The 26,631-nt window shown below is 44.3% G+C and overlaps 1 pseudogene; it reads right to left on the reverse strand.

Annotated features, from left to right (window-relative positions):
• Positions 1–26,631, reverse strand: part of LOC148453844 (IgGFc-binding protein-like) — a 270,224-nt pseudogene that overhangs the window by 68,494 nt on the left and 175,099 nt on the right.

The raw sequence follows: 26,631 nt of genomic DNA on the forward strand, positions 1-26,631 counted from the left end.
TGTAATCCTTTAACAGACAGACGCACGCTTGTCGCTGATGCTTTAAGGATGCAGGTGCGGCTACAGCCCTCTCATTTCACAAAGATAGAAAAAAAAAGAATATTTTTATTGTTTGTGGAGCGCACTTTGAGGGTTACACCACCCTTTAACAGACAGACGCACGCTTGTCGCTGCAGCTTTGAGGATGCAAGTGCGGCTACAGCCCACACAATTCACAAAGACAGAAAAAAAAAGACTTTTTTTATTGTTTGCGGAGCGCACTTTGAGGGTTACACCACCCTCCCCGATTGCCCCTTACTCCCAATATGGAATACAAAGAAATCAGAGATATATACATTCAAATAGTATGACAAGCGAGTGCTTGAATAAGTGCAAGCAGGTTTAAGCCCCTAGGGAAGGTGGGGTTGCACACCATTACACAGGTGGAGATAAGGTTTATTCCAAGGAATAGCCTATAGGATTAGTTAGGCGGCGGAGTTAGGGTGGGGTGGCAGATATATTGTTGCTTAGAGTAGAGACAATCTGCCTTAGATTTGGTCCGCACATGCGGCCATGGGGTGGTTTTGGGGAAATTGGATGTGGAGGCCGCTTTCCGCCTCTTGCCTTTGCATCCGGACTCGTTCCGGTTCATGGGCTTCAGGTTGGATGACGGTTTTTACATCGATAAATGTCTGCCCATTGGGGTGCTCCATTTCGTGCACATTTTTTGAATCCTTCATCTGCTTTTTGCATTGGTGCATCTGCGCGGGGGTCTGGCGAGGCTGGGGAAGGGCTGATACCAGCATTAGCATATAGTCACAGACACACGGCTGTACACCAGAGGAAGGACTGATACCAGCATTAGCATATAGTCACATACACACAGCTGTACACCAGGGGAAGGGCTGATACCAGCATTAGCATATAGTCACATACACACAGCTGTACATCAGGGGAAGGGCTGATACCAGCATTAGTATATAGTCACATACACACAGCTGTACACCAGGGGAAGGACTGATACCAGCATTAGTATATAGTCACAGACACACGGCTGTACACCGGGGGAAGGGCTGATACCAGCATTAGCATATAGTCACAGACACACGGCTGTACACCAGTGGAAGGGCTGATACCAGCATTAGCATATAGTCACAGACACACAGCTGTAGACCAGGGGAAGGGCTGATACCAGCATTAGCATATAGTCACAGACACACGGCTTTACACCAGGGGAAGGGCTGATACCAGCATTATCATATAGTCACATACACAGCTGTACACCAGGGGAAGGGCTGGTACCAGCATTAGTATATAGTCACATACACACGGCTGTACACCGGGGGAAGGGCTGATTCCAGCATTAGCATATAGTCACAGACACACGGCTGTACACCAGTGGAAGGGCTGATACCAGCATTAGCATATAGTCACAGACACACAGCTGTACACCAGGGGAAGGGCTGATACCAGCATTAGCATATAGTCACATACACACGGCTATACACCGGGGGAAGTGCTGATACCAGCATTAGCATATAGTCACATACACACGGCTGTACACCAGGGGAAGGGCTGATACCAGCATTAGCATATAGTCACAGACACACGGCTTTACACCAGGGGAAGGGCTGATACCAGCATTATCATATAGTCACATACACAGCTGTACACCAGGGGAAGGGCTGGTACCAGCATTAGTATATAGTCACATACACACGGCTGTACACCGGGGGAAGGGCTGATACCAGCATTAGCATATAGTCACAGACACACGGCTGTACACCAGTGGAAGGGCTGATACCAGCATTAGCATATAGTCACAGACACACGGCTGTACACCAGGGGAAGGGCTGATACCAGCATTAGCATATAGTCACAGACACACAGCTGTAGACCAGGGGAAGGGCTGATACCAGCATTAGCATATAGTCACATACACACGGCTGTACACCAGGGGAAGGGCTGATACCAGCATTAGCATATAGTCACATACACCCGGCTATACACCAGGGGAAGGGCTGATACCAGCATTAGCTTATAGTCACAGACACACGGCTGTACACCAGGGGAAGGGCTGATACCAGCATTAGTATATAGTCACAGACACACAGCTGTACACCAGGGGAAGGGCTGATACTAGCATTAGCGTATAGTTGCAAAGAAGACTTAGGCAAAAGACTCTAAAACGATCCCAGCAGCTAATGACTTAGAATCAGGGCCTGTATGTCCTGTAGCTACAGAATAATAATGATATGGTGAGTTAGTGTAACGTGTCAAATAAGGCTTCACTAATATGTTGGTTTAAAGATATTGTGGAATTCACACCAAGAGCTTAAATGGCATCTTGGAACTTTTAGTTCTGCTACCAATACAGTAGCTGACTTCCTACTGTATGTATTTCAGAGTACACAGCCTATATTCATCCTTCAATGTGGGTCATATCTTTTACATATATACAATATGTTTATATACATTTATGAAACAAATGTATAATACTTATTGTAGACTGTTGCGTATCGTAGGTTGTATTCATAAAGCTGAGAAGCCAAGAAGACTTACGGCAGAATGTGCTAGTTCTCCATGGCTGTATGGTGACACCGGCTGCTTGGCATGCAGTAACATAGCTGTGAATGCTATTGCAGAGGATGCTTCCATCCCCAGCACATAGGTCATAGACACAGCTGTTGAAGTAAGTATCAGGGATTATAGTGGCATAGCAAGCACTCAGGGGGCCTCCAGCCTTCTTTAGGAATCCACAGTAGTTGTCAGTCTTAAAGAGTTCTAGTTTTCGGTTGTCACATGGTGGACAGGCATTACCACTGCCACCACACCCATCATCACATGTTACACCAGGGATGGGAACCTTCCAGGAGGCTCCAAATGTGGTAGCATCTGTAGCCAGCTTCTTGTCAGGGAGCTGGAAGTCATCATTTCTGTTGCCATTGTAATTGCCACACAGGCCACCCAACTGCTCCTTGTAGTTTCCTGGAACGGTCACTATCACATGGTAGAATAGGTCATAATTGATCTGAACACCAAAGTCGGTGTCAATAATGACCCTGATGCCAGCCTGGTAAGCTTGGATTTTGCCATCTTCCAAGTTTACTGGGAGATTACGGTACACTCCATTAATCTGTGTAAGAAACATCGTAAATAGATATTTTTACCATACAATTTTTTCATTTGATGTTTTTCTAAATGTATCTGTGCATTTCCTATATTCCTTTCTAAACCAAGGCAACATTTTTATTAGTGGATTTAAATTAAATCTTAGATCAACATCCTGCTGTACTTTATTTAGCACCAACCAGATTGGTAGCAGAGAAGAGTTTAGAATATTCAGAACTTTGACAAGTGACCATCCAGAAACTATAAGGCTTTACCTGTCTATTACAGTTTAAACCTCAACTGAAACATTGGCCCTCATTCAGAGCCGTTCGCTATTTGCGGTCGTTCGTTTAAAAACAAGGGGTGGCTATTCAAATGATCCGTACGCACATTGCAGTCTGTTCACACCTCTAAGTCTGAACGAGCGAGCAAAACATACGCTCGTTTATTTGTTAAAAACGCCCCCTGGCCGCTCGCACCATACGTCATGTCCGCTATTTATTAGATTAATCGAGTACATCGACCAGCGTATGAACTGCTCGCTATTCTTGTGGTTGGTTTTTGCTACCACAAATTTGCGAGCAGTTCTGGCTATAAAATAACCCAGTGACGTGGTCAATGACGCTGCTGTTTTAAATATACACACCCTTAAAACGCCCGTTTTGACCTTTAAGCACGCCTGCGTTCGGATCTCCACTCCCCATTTTCAAGCACCTTCCCCTGTTACCACCCACATACGCCTCATTCTGTCACTCAAAATAGCAGGCACTCGCTATATAGCGTACAAACGATTTTCGGCCGCACTGACTGGTTCGCGCATGCGTACTAAAAACCGTACGCATGCGCAGATGTGCAAACATCGCTCGGAACGAGCGTACTGCCGCTAACGAGCGGCTCTGAATGAGGGCCATTATTTCAAAGTCTTATTCCTCTCTGTAAATTTAAACTCAAACAAGAGGCCTTAACTAAAGACAATTCTCACCAGCCTTTATTACTGCAGGTTTGAAAGTAAACGAGGAAGGCGGCTGAAAGTCCCCATCTCCTTCAAACCCGTAATTATTCACCTTTAAGACAGGGTAAGCTCCTCTTCCCAATTGTGTGGCCACTTATTAGTTATTATCTGATGATGAGGAAATAACCCCCAACAAACAGGAATAGGATAGGGTATGTTCAGCCCTAGCTTAACACAATACATTCCATTCAAAAGAAGCAATCTTGGGAGCAATGTCATGAAGTCTGTAAAATTTGGTGAATGCGATACCAGGACTATTTAGTTGCTCTACATAACTTCTCTGCAGACTTTCCATGCCTTGCCACCCAGAAAGTCCCAAGTGAGTGAGTGCAATGAGCTGGGATCTTAGCTGGGATAGGTAATTAAGCTCCTAGATATGGCTGCTGATTTGTAGCCCTAATCCACCTGGCTATTGTCTGTTTGGATACTGGTCAATCACTTTTCTTAGAGTTGCAAATGAGAACTGAACTATACACTTTTCTTAAACTGCTTGTTATTTCCAGATAACTTTGTAATGCTCTAGTCTTATCACATCTAACTGACAGCTGACCTGGATCTGTTTTACTTGATTTAATGAAAGTCAGTATTACAATTTTTTGATTAAGATGAAATATTGACATAACTTTAGGTTGAAAAGAAGGTAGTGTACGCAACACTGCCTTATCTTCGCGAATCACCAGAAACAGGTCTACAAAATAAAGCTCCAAATTTTTGATATGTACCAAAATCCTATTTTCTCCTTTATCCAGTAGGGGACCCTGGAGCATATACAGTAGCAATCTCCCAAAGCTGACCTCCTTGAGTGTGAAGGAACTGAGATTTGCAGAACCCTACAACCAACAAGAAAGAAGAGAGCCAGAGAACAACTGATAACCGTAACCCTGTATGAAAAATGAACCATACAGTCAAATGGGAAACTGACAAGCACACGTACTGCCCTGCACAACCTCTGGGACCTTTTCCAAAAACACATATTGTAACAGAGAGCACCAACAAAAATTGTTATATCCTGGCAAAAAATTTGAGAACACAATAACCTTAACCACATATAGAGACGATGAAGATGCAGCTGGAGCCAACCAAGGAGAAACACAGGAATGAAGAACATGGGAGGCCGAAGTTGCCAGTTACAAAAAGAGTTCAACAATGTGCAAAGCACATACCGATCAGAATAAAAGATTAAAGAAGGGAATTGAACAAAGTTCCAGCTCTGACTTGTTGCAAGTCGCCGACATGACTTGTCACTCTTCGACACTGCGGGCATCGCTTCCACTGCTTCCACCTGCCGTGCAAGTACTGCACCATCAGTTTCTAGGCAACTTGGATGCCGGACAACGTCACACATTACTGGGAGCATTGGATGATCGTCCATCAATCTTACTGGTTCCTCATCCTTTTTATACCAGGCAATGTCCTCTATAGCTCTAGAGGCTATAGCGTCTGCATGTACCCTTCTGGCTCTCAAAGCCGCACTACATTGCCGGCTCTCAAGCCACACTACCGGCATACAGCCGCACCTCTGGCTCCCAAAGTTGCATCTCATCACCAGCTCTCAAGCCACATCCGGCTCTCAAACCCGCATCACATTACTTGTTCTTAAGCCACACTACCGGCATACAGTCGCACCTCTGGCAACAAAAGCCGCATCTCATCACTGGCTCTCAAGCCATACCACTGGCACTCAACTGCACTTCTGGCTCTCAAACCTGCATCACACCACCAGCTTTCTATCCTCACCACCTGCACACAGTCACATCTCCGGCTCTCTAGCCACTCCATTAGCTGGACTTTAGCTGTCACATCTACTCTGGTCTTCTTAGGGGATCTGTGTAAACCTCCACTATCCCGAGTTTAAGTCCAGGCAGCCGCCTAAGTACCAGTAAATGCTATTTTTGTTCTAAGGGAACAGCAAGTGGTTGTTAGTGGCAGAAGACCTCGAGCATTGGATTCTAGGGGGTTTACATGAGGAACCCTAGGTAACCGTAACATGACTCTACTTAACAAAGACAAGAGCCAACTGTCGACTAGGAACATGAAGAAGGGGCTCAAACCCAACCAATTGTAGGAATCAGTGGGTTATCACCATGAGGTTGAGAATCCAGAAGCAGGAAACACCAAAGTGACTGGAGAACTCCCCGCAGAAGGGTAGCAGATCAGGTAGCAGGGAAACAGATGCCAAGACTACAGAGAGGGAAACAGTCTGCACCCTAAACAAGTCCAGGGAAAATCCAGTAACCACTGGTGGCGTAAGGAATGATAAAGACGGAACAGCAGGAGGAATCACATGAGAACCATGGTGTGTAAGACAGCGAAAGCAGACTTCCATGTGAAGGAAGCACATCAACGACATCAGCCCAGGCCTGGTAGGTAATAAGAATGAGCTGCGCATATGAAAAAAAAACAGCTATCGCAGCAACAACGATGGGTCACCTGTCAGGATTACAAATATGTAAGAACCACATAGAGCGAGGCCAAACATGGAACTATGATAAAAAATATCAGACGACCTATTGGTACATCAACCGGTACATCCCTAGTGTGAACTTTACACTGCGAAATCCCTACCAATGCAAACCATGCAGAAAACATGGAAAAGCCAGGGGAGGACCCGGGACCACAACACGCAATCCTGCGCTCTATACTAAGCTACCTGCCTTATGTGCATTGTGTGCCATGTGGACTCCTGAACAGGATGAAACATTGTGCTTCGGCATCTGGTATCCCAGGTGGTCTGCCATCCCTGATTAGCTTGCAAGTCCAGCCAAGATCGGGTGTGTTTAAAACATATCTGTCTTATGTATTGAACCTGTGACTGTCACAGTCGATAGCTGTAGAACATGAGCTCTAGCCCATTGAGCCACCTGATCTACTATCAAGGAGGAAAGACTATAGTCTAAGAAAAGGAGAAGTAGAAGATTTCCTAATTATGGAGCCAACGGACCCGACAGGGGGTATTGTAAAGAGACAAGTCTGCTAGAAGAGCAGGAAAACCACCAGGCCCAGTGAGCGTGTCGCACCGAAGCTCGGTACCTTCTAAAAGGATCAAAGTTACAAGTGCCGGCCTCGGAATGGAATGAGGAACCCCTTAACTGTGAGCAGCCAGAAACTGCTTGGTCACGCAGAAAATCCTTACTGACCCAGGGTCCACTTGTTATGTAGAGTACCAACGACATTAAGAGGTCTAAAACACTACGTTCTAAGGGCCTGATTCAGCAAAGATCACAAGAGCAAAGCAGCGTGCAGGCATCTTTGCAATAATGCAAATGCAGCAGGAGATGTATGACACCCCCTGCTGGATTTGCAATCCCAGAAATGTGATGGAGGATGCAGGCTGGGATCACCATCGCTTGCAAGCCCAGGTCATTTCATTGATCAACGCAGATCCTGGGCTAGCCACTCCCAGAAAATGGGGCATACACGCCCCCACTTCCAGGAATGGCATCGATCCTGCCCCCTTAAATGCCTCTGCCAGGGTTTGCATGCACACATGCAGAATTGGTCCTGCACATGCGCAGATTCCTGATAATTGGTAATCTGTGATCACTTGCGTGCACTGCTGAATCAGGCCCTGTATCCTGGTCTTTAGTCTGGAGCTGCTTCAGTGGGAGATGTGTCCTGTGTACAAAACTTAGCAGAGTTGTTAGCAGAGACGTGTGATTACTCTGAGGGACCATACGCTATGACTCACAGATCACCACAGCGCCAAACCAGAACTCCTCATTAACTCACATGGGAGGAAAATAACTCTTAGGTTAAAGAACCTGGAATAGGGTGCAGACCGCAGACCCAGCTAACAGCCCATTAACCCCAGGGAGCTCTAATGAGATGTACTTATATAGATACAGTATACTGTATATATATATATATATATATATATATATATATATAGTGCTTAAAGTGGTCCAAGAGAAGTGGTGGAACTTCCAGCTCCCCCAGCCACTCTGTGCTTTTCCACCAAGGGGACATGGTCACACAATTCCCAAATCAAATTATGCCACACAGTAGCACATTTCACCACATAGTAGTGTCTCTTATTAATGTATGACACACAGCAGTGCCCCTTTTACACAATACTCACAGTAGTGGTGCCCCTTATACAATGCCCACAGTAGTAGTGCCCCTTATACACAATGCCCACTGTAGTGGTGCCCCTTATGCAGTGCCCCATAGTAGTTGTAGTGCCCCATATGCAGTGCCCTCAATAGTGGTGCCCCTTATGCAGTGCCCCCAGTGGTGGTAGTGCCACGTATGTAGTGCCCACAGTGGTAGTGCCCCTTATGCAGAGCCCACAGTAATGGTGACCCTTATGCAGTGCCCCCAGTAGTGGCAGTGCACCTTATTCAGAGCCCACAGTAGTGGTGCCAATTATGCAGTGCCCCATATGCAATGTCCCTATTAGTAATCCCCTTGTAATAGTGCCCCCCAATATTATTCCCCCCATGAGTAGTACCCCCTGATTAATGCCCCCAGTAGTAAACTCCCCTGAGTAATGCCCCCAATAGTAATGCCCCCAGTAGTAGTACCCCCTGATTAATGCCCCCAGTAGTAAACTCCCCTGAGTAATGCCCCCAATAGTAATGCCCCCAGTAGTAGTACCCCCTGAGTAATGCTCCTAGTAGTAATGTCCCCTGAGTAATGCCCCCAGTAGTAGTGCCCACTGAGTAAAGACTCCAGTAGTTGTGCCCCCTGAGTAATGACCCCAGTAGTAGTGCCCCATTAGTAATGCCCCCTAAAGTTAAGCAGCTGACACAAAAAAAACACATACTTACCTTATGCCCCGTTCCCACGTCTGCTGCCATCTGGTCCGCTTGGCGGCTCCTCTGAACTATGGGAGAGACATTATGACATCTCTCCCATAGTGCACTGCACACAGCAGGAGCTGGAAGCTGGAGCTCAGGAGTGAGCTCCAGCCTCCAGCTGCCGCTGGCGCTGCAGGGAGGGAGATGGGCACCTGCTGGTAACAAAATCTCATCGGGTGCCCGGCAAATGGAGCCTCTCTGTGGTGCCAGGCTGAGGTGGGTCGGAGGAGGAGGCGGAACTGGTTCCATCTCCAAATAGAAGTGATGCAATGCAGTTCCGCCAAGTTCCGGCCCACTTTAACCCATGCATACATATTATAAGGGCACTGTTGTGCCCTTATATTATGGCTGCATTTAAAAAAAAAAGATTTCTCCATAGAGAATACTGGAGGGGGGTCATGGTGTTTAAGGGGCTACACCTCCAAAGCTATAGGAGGTATCAGGCTTATATTTGGCACGTGCGGGTAGAACTGTCGCTCGGTGCTGCATGTCAATTTTCAAGGCAAAAACATAAAAAGGGAGTAATCTAAATCTCCAACTGTCACTTTTTTCTGACACTGTCAATTAGGACCACTTTTCTGCTGATCTCTATGGGGGATTTTTGGAAGGCATAAGTCAGGGTAGGGGGCAAATTCAGTCTTGGGGTTTGTTTTATTAGTGAGCTATTGTTCCAGGGTATGTGGTTTTGGGGTTCAGGTAAATTAGAACGTTACAGTTTTTAAACTATTACCTCAAGAATCTGCCATTGTATAGATGGGACTTTTCAACTTGTTGCGCAGCCTCAGTAGGAGCCTCAAGCAGGTGTACTCACTGTGGCTTCACTTGGGTGTATCAAGATGGCTGTCGTTTGCGGGCATTAGCGGTGGACCAACCCGGCAATGGCAGTGGGTGAAAGCGGGGACACGGCGGGGGTCAAGCCGGCATCAGTGGCGGTGGTGGAGCAGTCGACAGTGGTGGAGCAAGCAGCAGTGTCATCTGTGCAGCTACAGTGGCGGCGGTGATGTGCGGGCAGCGGCGGTGCCAGGATACCATAGCGGTGGGATCTGTTGTCTGTAAGGGTGTCAGCGGCGGGCCTAAATCCAAGAGGATCCAGTCCCTGCCAGCCACTCTGCTGAGTACAGCAGTGGCGCCCATTTAAAAAATGGTGCCAATCATGGCTCGTGGTGGCCATCTTTGAATTTAAAAAATGAGGCTGGGCGCCATTTTTAAAATGGGCGCCACTGCCATACTTGGCAGAATGGCTAACAGGGACTGGATCTTCTTGGATCCAAACCCGCCGCTGCCACCCGCACAGGTGCAGGGTCCCACAACTGATACATGATGCCACCGATGATGTTGCAAGCCGTGATTGGCTCATGGTGGTCTTCTTGGAATTTCTAAGATGGCCGTCGCGAGCCGGTCATGGCTCCCTACGTCATCAGAGGCGGCAGCTGAGGGACCCAGCACTTCTGAAGAGGGCACCAGAAGCCATGAGGAGGTGGCATCCACCTCCAAGGCGAAGACGCCTGAAGCCCTGGTGGGTTGGCGGTTTAAGACGCCAAAGCCCTGGCGGGTTGGCACCGACCAAGCAAAGACGTGAGAAGTCCTGGTGAGCGATGGCCATGCAAAAGAGCTGACACAGGCTGCCACCCACTAGGCAAAGATGCCGAAGCTCTGGCGGGTTGGAACCCGCCAGGCGAAAACACCGAAGCCTTGGCGGGTTTGCACCCACCAGGCAAAGATGCTGGAAGTCCTAGTGGGCAGCAGCCACACAAAAGAGCTTACACAGGCTGCCGCCCACAAGGTGAAGACGCCAAATCCCTGGTGGGTTGGCGCCCACCAGGTGAAGATGCCGGAAGTCCTAGTGGGCAGCAGCCATAAAAAAGAGCTGACACAGGCTGCTGCCCACAAGTTGAAGATGCTAAAGCCCTGGCAGGTTGGCGCCCACCAGGCGAAGATGCCAAAGTCCTGTGGTGGCAGCAGCCATGAAAAAGAGCTTAAAGGCCACTGCCCCCAGGTGAAGGTGCAGATAAAATTAATTTTATTTAAAAAAACGGTGTCTGTTCATTTTAATATATCTTTTACAGGTGTACTATATATACCAGTGGGCCCAAAATTCCCCGCTTGCTGGTACTTGTGGTTATCCAATTACAAGCATGCGGAGGAGGCTTTCTGGGACCTATAGTTCACCTGCAAAAGAAAATCAATCAACCCGGCACCTCCCGTCCAGGGATGTTGCCGGCAATAGCCCCAGGCTGGGGTGCCCTGGAGAGGTGGACCTCTTTATTGGGGGTTCAACAGCTCCCCATGGATCCCTGGCATGAGCTGATTAGCGGTCAGGGTCAATGCTGTGGCTGGGGGGGCTGGTGAAAGGGCTCCCCTTCCTGTGGCATTAGCCACCCGCTAGAAAAAGTCTGGTGCTCGGTCTGGAAAATACAGGGGGACCCTATTCATTTTTCCCCCTTTATTTCTAAAACCATGACCGGATCAGAGCCCAGTGCTGGTTGCACAAAGTACGGGAGTATTTTACTTTGTCAGCTGCCCACAATAGGAGGCAGAGTCTTGGCAGGAAAGCAACACCACATGGACTGGGTTAAAATAACCTTACTAGTTAGCGCATCTCCCCACTTCAGCACCTTTCAGTTGCCTGCACCCATGGCTCACTGTCAGTCGATGACCCCGGTGCAGCTAGCATCAGACAGACTCCCAGTCAAACTGAGTTCCGTCACCTCTAATGGTAGGTGGAACTAGTTCCACCTCCACCAAGTCCCTGCACAGAAGTCCCACAGACAGAGAGCCACTCACTGTCTGCCTACTGAGGCTAAATTTCTTCAGAGAAACCAGCATATAGGTAAGGAAAGAATCAATCAAAGGCAATACATAGGGGTTGCAAAAAACATTGGGCATCCAAGTGACATAGACTAGTTTGTAGGGATGCCTTAAAAAAACTCTGAGGCACGGCAGAAAAATAACACTGAAGATATAGAACATTTTGTTTTCATTTTAATTGATCTAACACTGTAGTCTCAGCTGATGGCAGGAGCGCTAAAAAAGCATCTAAAATGTATTTCACAATGTCATATCCCCCAAAGCTTCTGGGGGCCTTGGCGGCCTCCAGCAATTCACTGTGTGTATAAAGAACAGTTTTCACACTTGTTTTGGGCTGTCAGACTACTGTGGCGGGGGGGGTGGGGAGTAGGTGGTGGGAGAGATGAGATCCACAACCTCTACAGGACCACTTTAAGCCCTGCTCCAGTGTCCCCTAATGGATGATGGAAAATGTATTACTATGTGCTACAATTTTTCCAGACCATTACTGTTAAGTTACTTTATTTCTGTCGTTAATCATAGTGTGAACTACTGATTCTGTAAAACCTTCCAATTTTTGGCTACAAGAACCATGCTATTAAATTTAACTGATGGATATCCTGACACAATCAGCCCTTAAAACAGGTCCTGTCATATTCAAAGTCTGATTCCTGAACCCACTGTCATGTTTTGTAAGTTTGTGTATTAAACTCTTCTAGGCCAGACTGCTGCCATGTTGTTGCTGAACAAAAAATACATTAGCTTAATCTCTGGTTGCCCCCACCTCTCTATCAGACTGCTGACGACTTCATGAAGCAGGGACCATTTCCCTGGAAGAATGCACTACCAACGCAAAATCCACCTTCCATTTCTCTATTCCTGGGATAAAGACTATGGATGTTGCTGGAACATGAATTTCTGCCCATGACAGGATCTGTAAAGATTCTCTCACAGCCAGGGAACATTTTGTCCCTTCCTGATAAGTTATCCATGCTACTGTAGTAGAATTGTTTAAATGGATTCATATAGGTTTTACCTGAATAAGAAACTGTGATTACTTCAAAGTATTTAGAACCACCAACATTGGTCCAGAATGTAAACAAGACCTCCCGTAGCAGATCTACTTGAAGATCATCTTTTATATCTGCTTAGAAAAGCAAATATTCTTCATAGGGAACAATCCTTATTCTCATAGAGCATAGAACGCCTGCCATGACTTTTGTTGAAATGAGAAGAGCTGGGGCTAAATTAAAAGAAAGAGCCCTAAATTGCCTATTGTCCTGAACCCAGAAAGAAATACCTCTCATCTGTCTGTATCACATTGGTTAATCTTAGAGTAAACCATTTGGGTATCTGTTACTCTCTTATGCTAATTGGGCACAAAATTAGAAAGCTCCTCTCTCATAATTGAAGCAATGGATTTAAACAAAGACCTAGCCCAAGCTGGTCCTTCCCTTGCCTGCAGGTACTGTATCTCCACAACCAATCATGGTTCACAAGCGTCCTTGTACCAAGTTTTTTCTTCTCCAGGATTAGCCTTGGAACTACTCCCTTTCAGACAATTTTTTTTTCAAAAAGGAGATCATTTCAAAGGCAGTATTATACTGATTAAATACGCAGCTCATGAAGTCAGGCATTGTGGCTGGGGAAGCTAATCTCGGGATTAGGATTGGCGGGATCCCGGGATTGGTGTGGCTTGTCTTCAGCCTGGGGGCAGAGGTGAGCGCTAGTTCCGTCAGCTCAGATGCTGCCCCCAGGCCTCATATAGCTGTGTGGCTGTATGTGACATCATAAAGGTCACACTGCACATCTGCAAACCAGCCCACCCCCTTGTATGGCCGCACCCACCCGCACTGGAGTCTGTGTGCTGTGGGAAGCCGAAATTGAGTAACTGAATCCCAGGTATCCTGGGAATCCCAGGATTTATATTTTTTCAATCCTGAATCCTGGGATATAAAAATGAGCAGGGATTGGCCTCCCTAATTGTGACCTGGTCCAGATGCAGATACACTTACTACTGGCTGACATTATTTGCAATGGCCAACAGATGTGCAAGCATACAGTAAATGAAACACCTCTGACACTGCTCTCTGCAGTTGTCCTGCAGTGGCTCCCAATTTGTCTCAACTCCTGCATATGGCCTCTAAATGGCTAACCAACCTGGTGGCACAATAAATAACTCCTTCCATCTAGCCCTGCACCATGGCTACACAGCAGCTCTGATCTGCATGATCACAGACTGTTGGCCTTGATGTTAAGCAGGAGGAGGGGGAATTTGGATGCAAATATCTTTCCTAGCTAACCTACAAGCAATTACATTTTAATCAGAATATGGTTGGAAGTGAGGATCTTATATTATATACTAAAACATTAACCAGTTTAGTGCTACTGTAGCTCCTCACATCACATGGTAAAGTAATGTCTACCAGATAGAGGAAGGAGAAAATTAACTATGTATGACTATTTTGACTGGATTTTATTTGCCATATAAAAAAGAGAGTAAGTAGCTCTGTACAGATGGAAGAAAGCCCAGAGCAGCCAAATGGATTACGGAATTACTTTTAGACTGCTTAGATTTTTAATACTAAATAAAAAACTGATGAGAAGCTATCAAATGGTATCTGTTGCCTGGCCAGCCAAATATTGGGATAAATCAATAAATTACAGCATTATATGTTTTAGAATATGGGTTCTTAGCAAAGAACACATTGGATTTCAAGATAGCAATTTTCTAATATTTGAATAGAATAATTGTTTAAAGAAGTTTGTAAAAAATTTACATTTTCACTTCAGACCTGGCCGATATTGTTACTGAATAAAACATTAATGATGTCATACCTTAATCCGGCCTCGGACATTATACTGAAGAATTAGGTTGTATCCGTAGACTTCAAACAACACCAGTTTAGTGACAGAAACCTTTCCATTACCCCATTTTTCATTTTCCACATTGATGGCAAAGGGCACCAAATTTTCTTTGCTTGTGATAGTCTTGGCGAGTGTGTAGGTGCAGGTACCTTGAAAGTCAAAGGCCAGTCCATCAAATGACATGTAGTGAGGATCACCTGCTGCAGAACACTGAGCAGATCCTACAGGTTGACATTTCTGGACTCCATCAATTACTTTACACACTTCATTGGGTCCACATGAGAAAACCTTACACTCCACCACTCCACTAGTGGTGCATACACACTGCTGGTTGCACAACCCATTGGGGAAAAATATTTCACCAAACTTGTAATATTTATTGTTGTAGCTGCAGCCACACAGGGAAATGGGGACACAGTCTCCCCCACTAAGGATAAATCCATCATCACATTTGCATCCCTCGGAACATGTAGGGTTGCATCCAAGGGGAGGTGAAAGTGATAGACATGTTTGGGCACAGCCAGATACACAGACTTCATAGTGACCCTTCTTTGGACACACTGGACCTGCAAATGAAAACCCAGAAGATCAACATCCCCTAGATATCATAAAATAACAGAAAGTCCATGAAACATTGCTAGTTAGACTTACTGCAGAACTTGTTGGTTCTCCACGAGTATATTGTGACCCCAGCCTCTTGGCACAAGACTGCATAGCTGGCTATTATTTTGCATATAACATCTAGTCTTCCTTCATATAAGCAGGCATCATACACACAGCTCTTGAAGTGACCTTGTGGGTCTATCTTGGGGTGGCACTCCCGGAAAGGACCATTCTTGTCTGTAATTATTCCACATCCCTGCTTGTTGTTAGTATGTTGAAGTTCCAGTTCTGCCAATTTGGGGCACTGTGCTTTGTCATCTTCATAGCAGCCAGGCACATTTTGCACCTTCCAGCTGTTGCCAAAGACTATTGGCTTGGTGGTTAGCTGGTTGTTTTTCATTAAGAAATCATTGTTCTTGTTCCCATCAAAGTTACCGCAAAGACCACACACTGCTCCAGCATAGCTCCCAGGAACTGTGACAGCAACACGACTCTCCCAATTGTAAGACACACGTAAACCAAAGTTTGTCTGGACTATAGCAGCATCACCCTGCTTGTAGATGGACAGCTTGCCATTATCAACTATGAAGGGGAGGTTTGTTAATATACCATTCAGCTGTGTGGGGAAAAACAAAAACGTACATCAATCAAAACTGAAATTAATGGGTAAGCCATGTTTGTAGCTCATTTAACACAATGGTGTGTAATAGATGTATACCAAATTGTCTGCATTGCATAGTTGCATGTGCATAATGTTGATAAACTCACCAAAATCTTATTCCTGAACTGTCTTCTGATGACAATATCAAAGCTATAGAGCTTGACTTGGACTGCGGAGACATAAGACACAACTTTGCTTCCTCTGTTCTCATTCTGAGTATAGACCTGGAAGTCCACCAGATTTTCTGACGTCTTGCAGAGTCCAGCAAACTGATAGATGCATGTACCCTGGAAGTCATATCTCACACCATCAAAAGAGAAATAGTGGGGATCTCCTGAGGCTGAGCACGTGCCATAAGATATGGGATAACAGTCTTGGATGCCATTTACCACTGAACATTTCTCCGATGACTTACACTGGGTGGATTTGCATTCAACATTCCTGGTGGCAGGATTGCAAGTGCACTGCTTCTCACACTTACTATCACCCCAGAACTTCTCATTGGCTGCGTACAGCTTCCCTTGATAGACACATCCACAATTGGCCTTGGGTATACATTTTCCTTCATCTAGCACGTATCCATCCTTACACTGACAGGTCTCCACGCATGACTCAGAGCACACGGATGGTTTAGCATCATCGTTACAGGTAAGTGGACATGCTGGGGCACATAGATTGTACTGACTGTTCTCAGGGCATTGCATTGCTGTAAGAGAAAAATAAAACCTTTCCAAAATGTATTCTACTTATCAGCAATCTACATGAATCAGTTAAGTTTATGGATGATTTGAGCCTTATAGTGTAAGACAAGAGCTAATAAAATCACTTGTACATTTATACCTTAAGCAAACAAGGTTAAAAAACAAAATGCTCTTTGTAATTAACTGGAATTTTCATGAATTACTCTGTATAATGTAGTTTCTGACCCATAAGATAATCACAGTATTAATGAGGGAGCAGAAAGAGAAAAGTAATTTTCTACCTTTGAATAAATGTCTAATAAATTCAGGTTTGCAATACTGTAGCTACAATTTAATCACACTAAGGAGTGTTTACTTCACCATCTAATCATTAATGAATGGATATATATGGATAGTACACTTAAATAAAGTGCAATTTCATGACTGCCTAAATTTTACTCTTATTGTAATTAGATATTAGAGATAAACTATACAAAGACATAAAATGTAGCACATTACACGGTCTAAAAAGTCACAGAAAGTGACCATATCTGCACTGAAAATATTATTTTGTTACACTGTAGACAACTAAACTAGGGATAGATAAACATCACATTCAGCTATCTTTAATTCATAAGTTCCCCTTTCCAACTATTACCAGATACTCTGTAAGGAACTGTAGCAGCAATGTAAGCAAGCTAAGCAACACTGCATAATATAAATATCTATCCAACACAGGTACCAAGCCAGTGAATGTAAATAATCAAAATTCATATATGTTCAAATCATTCAAGTATTAAAGGTTTTTCATGGTATACTTTGCTATTGCTAGGACTTATGAAAGATGACTTGCTCACATTGGGCTGATAGATTGCTGGGATCTATTTGCTACACTAACTTTATCCATCAAGAAACTTTAAACGAAATTGTGGCTTTTAAAGGTCAGTATTTGGTTCAGGTCAATAGAACTTGGTAGTTTGTGGTGAGATTTTTCATCTTATACTTACGACATCCAGAGACTTGTCTCCATTCTCCAATCTGAACCTTGCTTCTCTGGCAGGCGTCAGCATAGGTTTTTAAACTCTGGCACAAAATCTGCTTGGAACCCGCATTCATGCATAGATCATAGACACAGTTATCCAGGTAAGGTTTTGGATCTATGACAGACTGACACTGCCGGAAGGGACCACCAAGCACCTTAGATAGAAGGCCACAACTTTGTTCACTTTTGTATATTTGTTGGGTTTCAAGAGGGCAGGACTTGCATTCTCCATTACAGTTGTGCCAGCAGAACCGGTCACCATCTTCCACTTTCCAGCTTTTGCCAAAATCCTCCAAATTAGGAGCCTGAGTGCCATCTGGTATTGCCATGTCATCTGAAGGGTTTCCATTGTAGTTCCCACACAGGCCACATGTACTGCCAAAGAAGCTACTGGAGATGTATATTTTTAGTACAGAGTTCCAGTCATAATAAACCTTTAAGGAAAAGTCAGTTTCAAAAACAACAAAGCCACCAGATTGATAGAGTCGGACCTTTCCATCATTCACACTGAAGGGGAGACGTTGACGTTGGTTGTTCAGCTGAAAAGTAAATAAAGATGGGGAAATATATTTATATTCTTAGCAAGTACAATAACTAGGTTGTTCAAGCTGTATGTAATCAGTTAGATCCCTCCCACACCATCACAAGCATTGCTACTTACCCTCACAAATCCATACTCATAGCTCACTACAGAGAACGTGTTCTCATATACTTGTATTGTTATGTAGCTGACATAAGAAACAAGGGTACTGCCTCGATTTTCATTCTTTGCTTCTATAGTGAAAGTCGGAAGGCTATTGTCACTACCACAAGTCTTGGCAATGGTGTAACTGCAGGTGCCTTGGAAGTCATAGTAGCGACCATCAAAAGTGCGGTAATGGGGATCACCAACAGCATAACAATAGGCCTCTGAGTCTGGAACACATGTTGGTTTCCCATTGGACATCGTACATGTCTCTCTAGCTCTGCATTTTTTGGTGCTGCAAGATGGAACTGGAAACAAAATAATGTATTTTATTTTTATTTTATTTTGTTATCAGTTACTTATATAGCACCAGAATATTCTGTTTTGCTTTATAATTGGGAACAAACAGCAATAGATCAAGACTGTAATAAAATACAGAGGTAAGGGGGCCCAGCTCACAATCTTACATTTTATAGGGAAATAACATTGATACACAAGAACAGATGCTACCATTTGCATATTTTCCTCCAACAAGATTGCAGAGGTACTTGTTGTCCTGTATGACCCAGTTACAGGAATATTGGCCTAGGGTGAGAACAAAATGAAAGTGGAGAAAGAATGTAAATTGATGTTTGGACTGTATATAGAGGATGTAATTGGGTAGGATAGCTTATAAAAGTTATGTGGGTGTGTCTGGAATATAAGCTTGTCTAAAGAGGTGAGTTTTCAGGGAATGCTTGAAAGTTTGGAGACTAGAGGAAAGTTTTATTGTGCAAGGGAGGGCATTCCATAGAGTGGTTGAAGTCCAAAAAGTCCTATAATGATGAATGGGAGCAGGTGATAGGCGAGGATGAGAAACACAGATCTTGTGCAGAGCGGAGAGGTCAGGATGGGAGATATTATGAGATAAGTGAAGAGATGTATGTTAATATAGTCTGGTTAATAGCCTGATGTGTAAGTTGAAGTATGTTATAATGAATTTGGTAGAATGCAGGTAACCAATGGAGGGATTGATGGAGTGGAGCAGCAGATGGTGAACATTTAGTGAGGAATATCTACCTCGCAGCTGCATTTACAATGGATTGCAGCCCTGAGATTCTGTTTTGGGGAAGACAAGTAAGGAGACTATTGCAATAATCAGTGCGGGAGATAATGAGGGGGTGAATTAGAGTTATTACAGTGTCTTGTGTAAGGTATGTTTGTATTCTAGATGTAAGTAACATGATTTGGAAACAGTTATCACATGTGGAACAAAGGTTAGTTAATAGTCAAGTATAGCAACTAGGCTGTGAGATTGTGGGGTGGGGATGATTGTCGAATTATTAACAGTGATAGATAAATCATTTTGGTAACTACTATTGGCCGGTGGAAATATTAATAATGCTAGTAAATGGAAGTTATTAGCTTGAGAATTAATTAAACCCACTATGTTATTCAGCTGACACATCAACCTCTTAATTAAGAAATTAAAATCTATATTGCCTCATATAGGACAGAGAGAAAATGAATGGAGAAATGTTGATATTGGTTGATGTCATTATTAGATAATTGCACAGACAGTCCTGTTATACCCACAGCCACAGATGTCCCAGTCTACACAATTCCCATCTCCAGTATTGTTACTACTTTTATTTCTTCTTCAGGTATTACATGAAAGCATAGAATTGTCTAATATCATCTTACACATGTAGCCACATTAACAAATGGCTGAAGAGGAGTAGACAATAATAAGTATATATATATATATATATATATATATATATATATACAGTATATATATGGAAATGGTGATAGATACAGCAACAGGCATCTCCAATAATAAAAGTGCGCAGTGCAATAAATATATAAAAATAAAAACAATTTATTCAAAATTCATAAGGACATAATAACATAAATAAACAGATATAACGCACAGAATAGTAACATATGGCCGAAGAGTAGTGGACAAAAAAAATAGTATATATATATATATATATGTATATATATATGCAACATGAATATATTGGGAGTAACTGTCTGGCACCTCAGTGTGTTCATGTTTGAAAACAATTGGTTATACAGTACAGGTTGAGTCTCCCATATCCAAATATTCCGAAATACAGAATTTTCCGAAATACGGAATATTTGTGGCTTGACTGAGAAAATTAAACCTTTGATTTTTGATGGTTCAATGTACACAAACTTTGTCTAAGGCACAAATTATAACAAATATTGTATAAAATTACCTTCAGGCTGTGTGTATAGGATGTATATGAAACATAACTGAATTTTATGTTTGTACACAAACTTTGTTTGAGCCACAAAAGTATTGAAAATATTGCATAAAATGACCTGCAGGCTGTGTGTATAAGGTGTATATAACACATAAATGCATTCTGTGTGTATATTTGGGTCCCATTCCCAAGATATTTCATTATGATATGCAAATATTCCAAAATATGGAATATTCCGTTATCCAAAATACCCCTGGCCCCAAGCATTTTGGATATCGGAGACTCAACCTGTATATGAAATGTTGGTGATGTAATATATATATATATATATATATATATATATTTATATATAGATTGTGCGGTGGTAAGCAGCAGCCACAGCAGAGGCAGTGCATTTATAGATGGACTTGTGCTGTGAGTAAAAAAACAGGGGGACATGAGGACATTGATCAGGTAGGAGCTCGTGCTGTGATTGGGAGAGAGGGTAGGTCGCACGGCGCTAGACTAGGTGTATATAAGGACTGTTCTAGCGCTATTGGTCAGTCTGCAGTTCCCCCCTCCAGTGATCACATCGCTACTAACCTGCACAGTGTTAGCGCTCAGGGAATTGTGTGCGATCGTGGTGCCAGTGTGGGGCTCCGGTGAAAGCAACAGTGTGTGCTGTTGGCGACACTGCCAGGCAGTGCTTTGGAGGAAGAGAGCGTTCGGTGTGTCTCCCGCTGTAAGAAGCCAGCAGTTTCCTGTACAGACAGTGGAAGCAATCACAAGTCAGCTCCAGCTGTCAGTTTATTGGAGGCCATCCTGCAGCCAATAGGAGTCGGAGATAAAGGAGGCAGGGTGTCTCCAGAGTGAGGGGGACGGCAGCAGCTCTGACGTGGCAGTGAGTAGTTAATGCCCAGCACCCACACAGACGCCCTCAGTCCCAATACAGAGACAGTATAGGGACAAATATCAAGTTCCAGGAGTATAGGAATCATCAGTGCCACGGATGTGGTTTCTTTAGTTTGTATTCCTTGGCTGGGGTTAGGACTAGCTTTATTCAACTCAGATGCCCTCTGAAGGAGATTAGGTCTAATGAAGTTCCTATGCATGAAAAGGGATACAAGGTCAAAAGTAACTTATGAGTGAGTGAAGCAAATACGAAGCTGGTGTAACTGAGGTAGGGTCAGCAACTCTGGTGCTGCTAGGTGTGACCAGGAAGCCGTAAGGAGAGCCGTGGTAGTCCAGGCTACTTGGTGCGGCTGGTTAGCCGTGAGGTGAATGGTGGAAGCACAGGCTACTTGATGTGGCTGGTTAGCCATGAGGTGAATGGTGGTACCACAGGCTACTTGGTGCAGCTAGTTAGCCGTGAGGTGAATGGTGGCAGAGTGGAAGCTACTTGTCATGCCTAGGAGCCGTAAGATGGTAGGTGGTAGCTTGGAAGTTACTTGTCACAGCTAGGAGCCGTAAAATGGTTGGTGGTAGCGTGGAAGCTACTTGTCATGGCAAGGAGCCGTGAGATGGTAGGTGGTAGTGTGGAAGCTACTTGTTGCGGCTAGGAGCCATAAGATGGTAGGTGATAGTGTGGAATCTTTTTGTCATGGCTAGGATCCCTAAAGATGGTCGGTGGTAGCGTGGAAGCTACTTGTCATGGCTAAGAGCAATAGGATGGTCGGTGGTAGTGTGGAAGCTACTTGTCACAGCTAGGGTGCTGACTGGTGACTGATAGCAGAGAAGTCAGTAACTACTTCAGAGCGCAGTGTGGAGACTCTCTCAGACAAGCTAAGGGGACTTGTTGCACTGGCAACTAGTTGTGAGAAGTAGAGATCCTTTTATAGGAAGTGCAGGATGCTGACTGGCTGGAAGAGAAAGAGAAGCATGTTCATTGGAGGAGATCGCATCACATGGGCAATCCAAGATGGCCACGCCCATGGACCGGAGACCCACGGCAGATGCACTTGTGAGACGCTGGACCAGGGGGTGAGAAGCGGGGAAGCAGAGATCCGCGCTGTAGCATCCCGAGAGGTAAGTGCTGGGGTCTGATTCTGGGGTTTCTATGGTGGGTTGTGACAGTACCCCCCTCTTGACGAGTTGCCTTGGACACTTTTTTGGTTTTTGAGGAAACTTCATGTGAAAGATCTTGACTAGACGAGGTGCATGCACATCGGAAGCAATAACCCAGATTCTTTCATCTGGGCCGTAACCCTTCCAGTCGATGAGATACTGGAAACAATTGTATCGACAACGAGAGTCTAGAATTCTGTCTACCTCAAATTCCTGTCCTTGTTGAGTTTGAACACTAGAAGCCTTAGGAGGTTCCTTCTGGAATCTGTTGAGGATCAATGGTTTCAGAAGAGAAATATGGAAGGAATTAGGAAGGTGAAGATATGAAGGTAGTCTTAACTTGTAAGCTACTGGATTCAGGACTTTGGCAATTGAAAATGGACCAAAATAACGTGGAGCGAATTTCATTGAGGGAACCTTGAGTCTGATGTTTTGAGTGGAGAGCCAGACCATATCTCCAGATTGAAGACTAGGCACAGCTTGTCTCCTGTGGTCAGCAAATCTTTTATACAAAGCAGATGTTTTAATGAATGCAGATCGAACCTTTCTCCAAATGTCAGAAAACTGTTGAATAGAAATCTTGGCAGCAGGCACATCCAGAGTTTGAAGAAGCGGAAAATCTGGAACCCGATAATGATGTCCAAACACTGTAAGAAAAGGAGTTGAATCGGTAGATGTGTGGTAATGATTGTTGTGGGCGAATTCGGCCCATGGGAGGAGCTCAACCCAATCATCTTGAGAAGAGGAGATAAAAGTGCGAAGAAACTGCTCCAGATCTTGGTTGACCCTTTTGGTTTGTCCATTGGTCTGGGGATGATATGCAGTGGAGAAGTTAAGTTTCACCCGAAGAGCTGAACAGAGTGACCTCCAAAACTTGGCTACGAACTGTACTGTGTCAGAAACAATTTCTTGTGGAAGACCATGAAGTCTGAAGATCTCCTTAATGAAATTTTGAGATAGTAATGGGGCAGATGGAAGTCCAGTAAGAGGCACGGAATGGGACATTTTGGGGAATCTGTCCACAATAATCCAGACTGTGTTGTGGCCTTGAGATGGAGGAAGGTCAGTGATGAAATCCATAGATAAGTATGGCCATGGCTGAGAAGGAATGGCTAATGGCTGAAGTTGTCCAGATGAAGCTTGCCAAGATACTTTATGCTGGGCACATTTAACACATGAGGAGACATAGGAGACGATGTCTACTTTCATTGTAGGCCACCAATAAGATCGCCGGATGAATTCAAGTGTTTTTTCAATACCATAGTTTCCGGAGAAATGAGATCCATGTGCCCATTGTAACAATCTTTTGCGAAGGTGGGGTTCTACCAAGGTTTTCCCAACGGGGGGGGTTTGATAGAAATGTTGGTAGTGGCAAACAAAGTTGAATCCAAGATGGGATGAACTTGTTCAGAGAGTTGTTTGGAGCCAGTCTCCATGGAACGGGAAAGAGCATCGGCTTTACAAGTTTGTGATCCAGGGTAATAGGAGAGTTTGTAGTTGAACTGAGAAAAGAACATCACCCATCTAGCCTGACGTGGGTTCAAACAATTAGCAGATTTTAAATAAAGTAACATATTTGTGGTCTGTGTAGATGGTAATGGGATACTGAGCCCCCTCTAGAAGATATCGCCATTCCTTGAGAGCCAATTTTATGGCCAGTAACTCCTGGTTCCCAATGGAGTAATTCTTGTTAGCTGGAAAAGATTTCTGGGAATAGAATCCACAGGGATGAAGTTTCTCATCTTCAAAGTGTTGAGAGAGAACAGCTCCAACTCCCTCGGAGGAGGCATCAACCTCCAGAAAGAAGGGTCGCGTTAAATCTGGTTGCTTCAAAACAAGGGCAGAGATGAACGCCTGTTTCAGGAGTTGAAAGGCCGAAGTGACTTCCAAAGACCATGTGGTTGGATCCGCTCCTTTGCAGGTGAGGGCTGTGGTAGGCACTACCAGGGTAGAAAAACCTTTAACAAACTTGCGGTAATAGCAAAACCTAAAAAGCATTGAATGGACTTCAGAGATGTAGGGATAGTCCAATCGAGGATGGCTTGAAGTTTTGCTGGATTCATTTGAAGATCAGAACTGGCGATGATGTACCCCAGAAATGGCACACTGGTTACTTCAAATATGCATTTCTCCAGTTTGCAGAAGAGCTGATTGGAGCGCAATCTCTGGAGGACATCCTACACCTGATTCGATGGCTTGCCAAGTCCTGAGAGAATATCATAATATCATCTAAATAGATGACCACACTTTTGTACAAAAGATCCTGGAAGATTTCATTGACGAAGAATTGAAAAACAGCTGGGGCATTACAGAGGCCGAAGGGCATGACGAGATGCTCATAATGCTCATCTCTGGTGTTGAAAGCTGTTTTCCACTCATCTCCGGGACGGATACGAATTAAATTGTAGGCTCCTCTCAAATTAAGCTTTGTGAAGATTGTGGCCCCTTTGACTCTGTCAAATAACTCAGTGATAAGGGGAAGAGGATATCTATTTTTAATGGTTACGTCATTGAGTCCTCGATAGTCAATACATGGACGTAACCCTCTGTCTTTCTTTTTGACAAAGAAAAATCCAGCCCCTGCTGGAGAAGAAGAGGGCTGAATGAAACCCTTCTTTAAGTTTTCCTTGATATATTCAGACATAGCTTGAGTCTCGGGGATTGAAAGTGGATAAGTGCTTCCTCAAGGAGGGTTCTTCCCAGGAATTAGATCAATGGGACAGTCCCAATTGCGATGAGGAGGTAGTACCTTTTGCTTACTGAACATATCTGAGAAATCTGAATAGGATACAGGCAGGTCAGTAGGAAGCTGCAGATCAGAGGATCGAACTGGTACAACCCAGTGAAGACGGTTCTTGAAACAGCTTATACTCCAAGAGATAATTTGCATGGTTGACCAGTCAATTTGTGGAGAACGTCTCTGTAGCCAGGGTAGACCAAGAACTAGAGAATGAGAGGCTTTGGGAATCACTAGGAAGGACAGTTCCTCAGAGTGGAGAACCCCGATGGTAAGTTTTAGTGGTTGGGTGCAATGAGTGATGGTTCCACTATTAATTCGACTACCATCGATAGCAGTTAAAGTAACGACTTGGGATAGTGCTTCAACAGGAATCCGATATTTATGGACAAAGTCTGTAGTCATAAAATTTTCTGCTGCTCCGAAATCTAGAGGAGCTAGAAGGGCTGTAGGACCCTGTGGTAGTGTCAATTGAGCCCGAATGGTGGAATCTGACATCCTAGGTGAATCAATGGCTACTCCTAACTTAACCTCTCTATGATAAGTTAGGAGGAGGCATTTCCCAGATGGATGGGACAAGACTTAATTAAATGTTGAGATGATCTTCAATACATGCAAAGATTCTGAATCTGCCTTTTCTGTCACTCCTCAGGAGACAAGCAGGAACGATTAACCTGCATGGGTTCCTCTCCCACCAGAGATGAATGAAATCTGGGAGCAGGTCAAGGTTTACCCCGGCCGAATCTGCCTCTCTCCAGAGTGCGTTCTCTATGCCGAAGGTCCACTTTATTACAAAGGGAAATTAATTCATCCAATTTGGGAGGTAGGTCTCAAGAGGCGAAGTCATCTTTAAGCCTTTCAGATAGCCCGCTCCAAAAAGCTGCAATGAGAGCATCCTCATTCATGTTAAGTTCTGAAAACAAGGTTCAGAATTGGATAACATACTGTCTGACCATTTTACTGACTTGCCGAAGACGAAGAATATCTGTTGAGGCAGAAGAGAATCTTCCAGGTTCATTGAAGATCCTACAAAACATGGCAATAAATTCGCAGTAGTTAGAGAGTAGAGGATCTGATTTTTCCCAAAGTGGAGAAACCCAGTCGAGGGCTGGTCTGGAGAGTAATGAGATTATATAAGCTACTCGAGTTCTGGCAGTTGGGAAGTTACCTGGTTGAAGTTCAAAATGAATCTCGCACTGGTTCAGAAAACCCCTGCATAGCTTGGGGTTGCTGTCAAACTTGCTGGGTAATGCAAGTTGAAGATGAGGAGTAGGTGGTACTGAAGGTGAAGGCACCACGGAGGAAGGATTTGAGGCTTGGACACTGACTGGCACAGGAGTTCATAACAGAGCCTGAATGCTGTCCAAACGCGAAGACATATCCTGAATGAATTGTATGAGTTGGACTTGAG

This window comes from Taudactylus pleione, unplaced genomic scaffold, assembly GCF_031769625.1.
Source record: "Taudactylus pleione unplaced genomic scaffold, aTauple2 ptg001080l, whole genome shotgun sequence".
Classification (NCBI taxonomy): domain Eukaryota; kingdom Metazoa; phylum Chordata; class Amphibia; order Anura; family Myobatrachidae; genus Taudactylus; species Taudactylus pleione.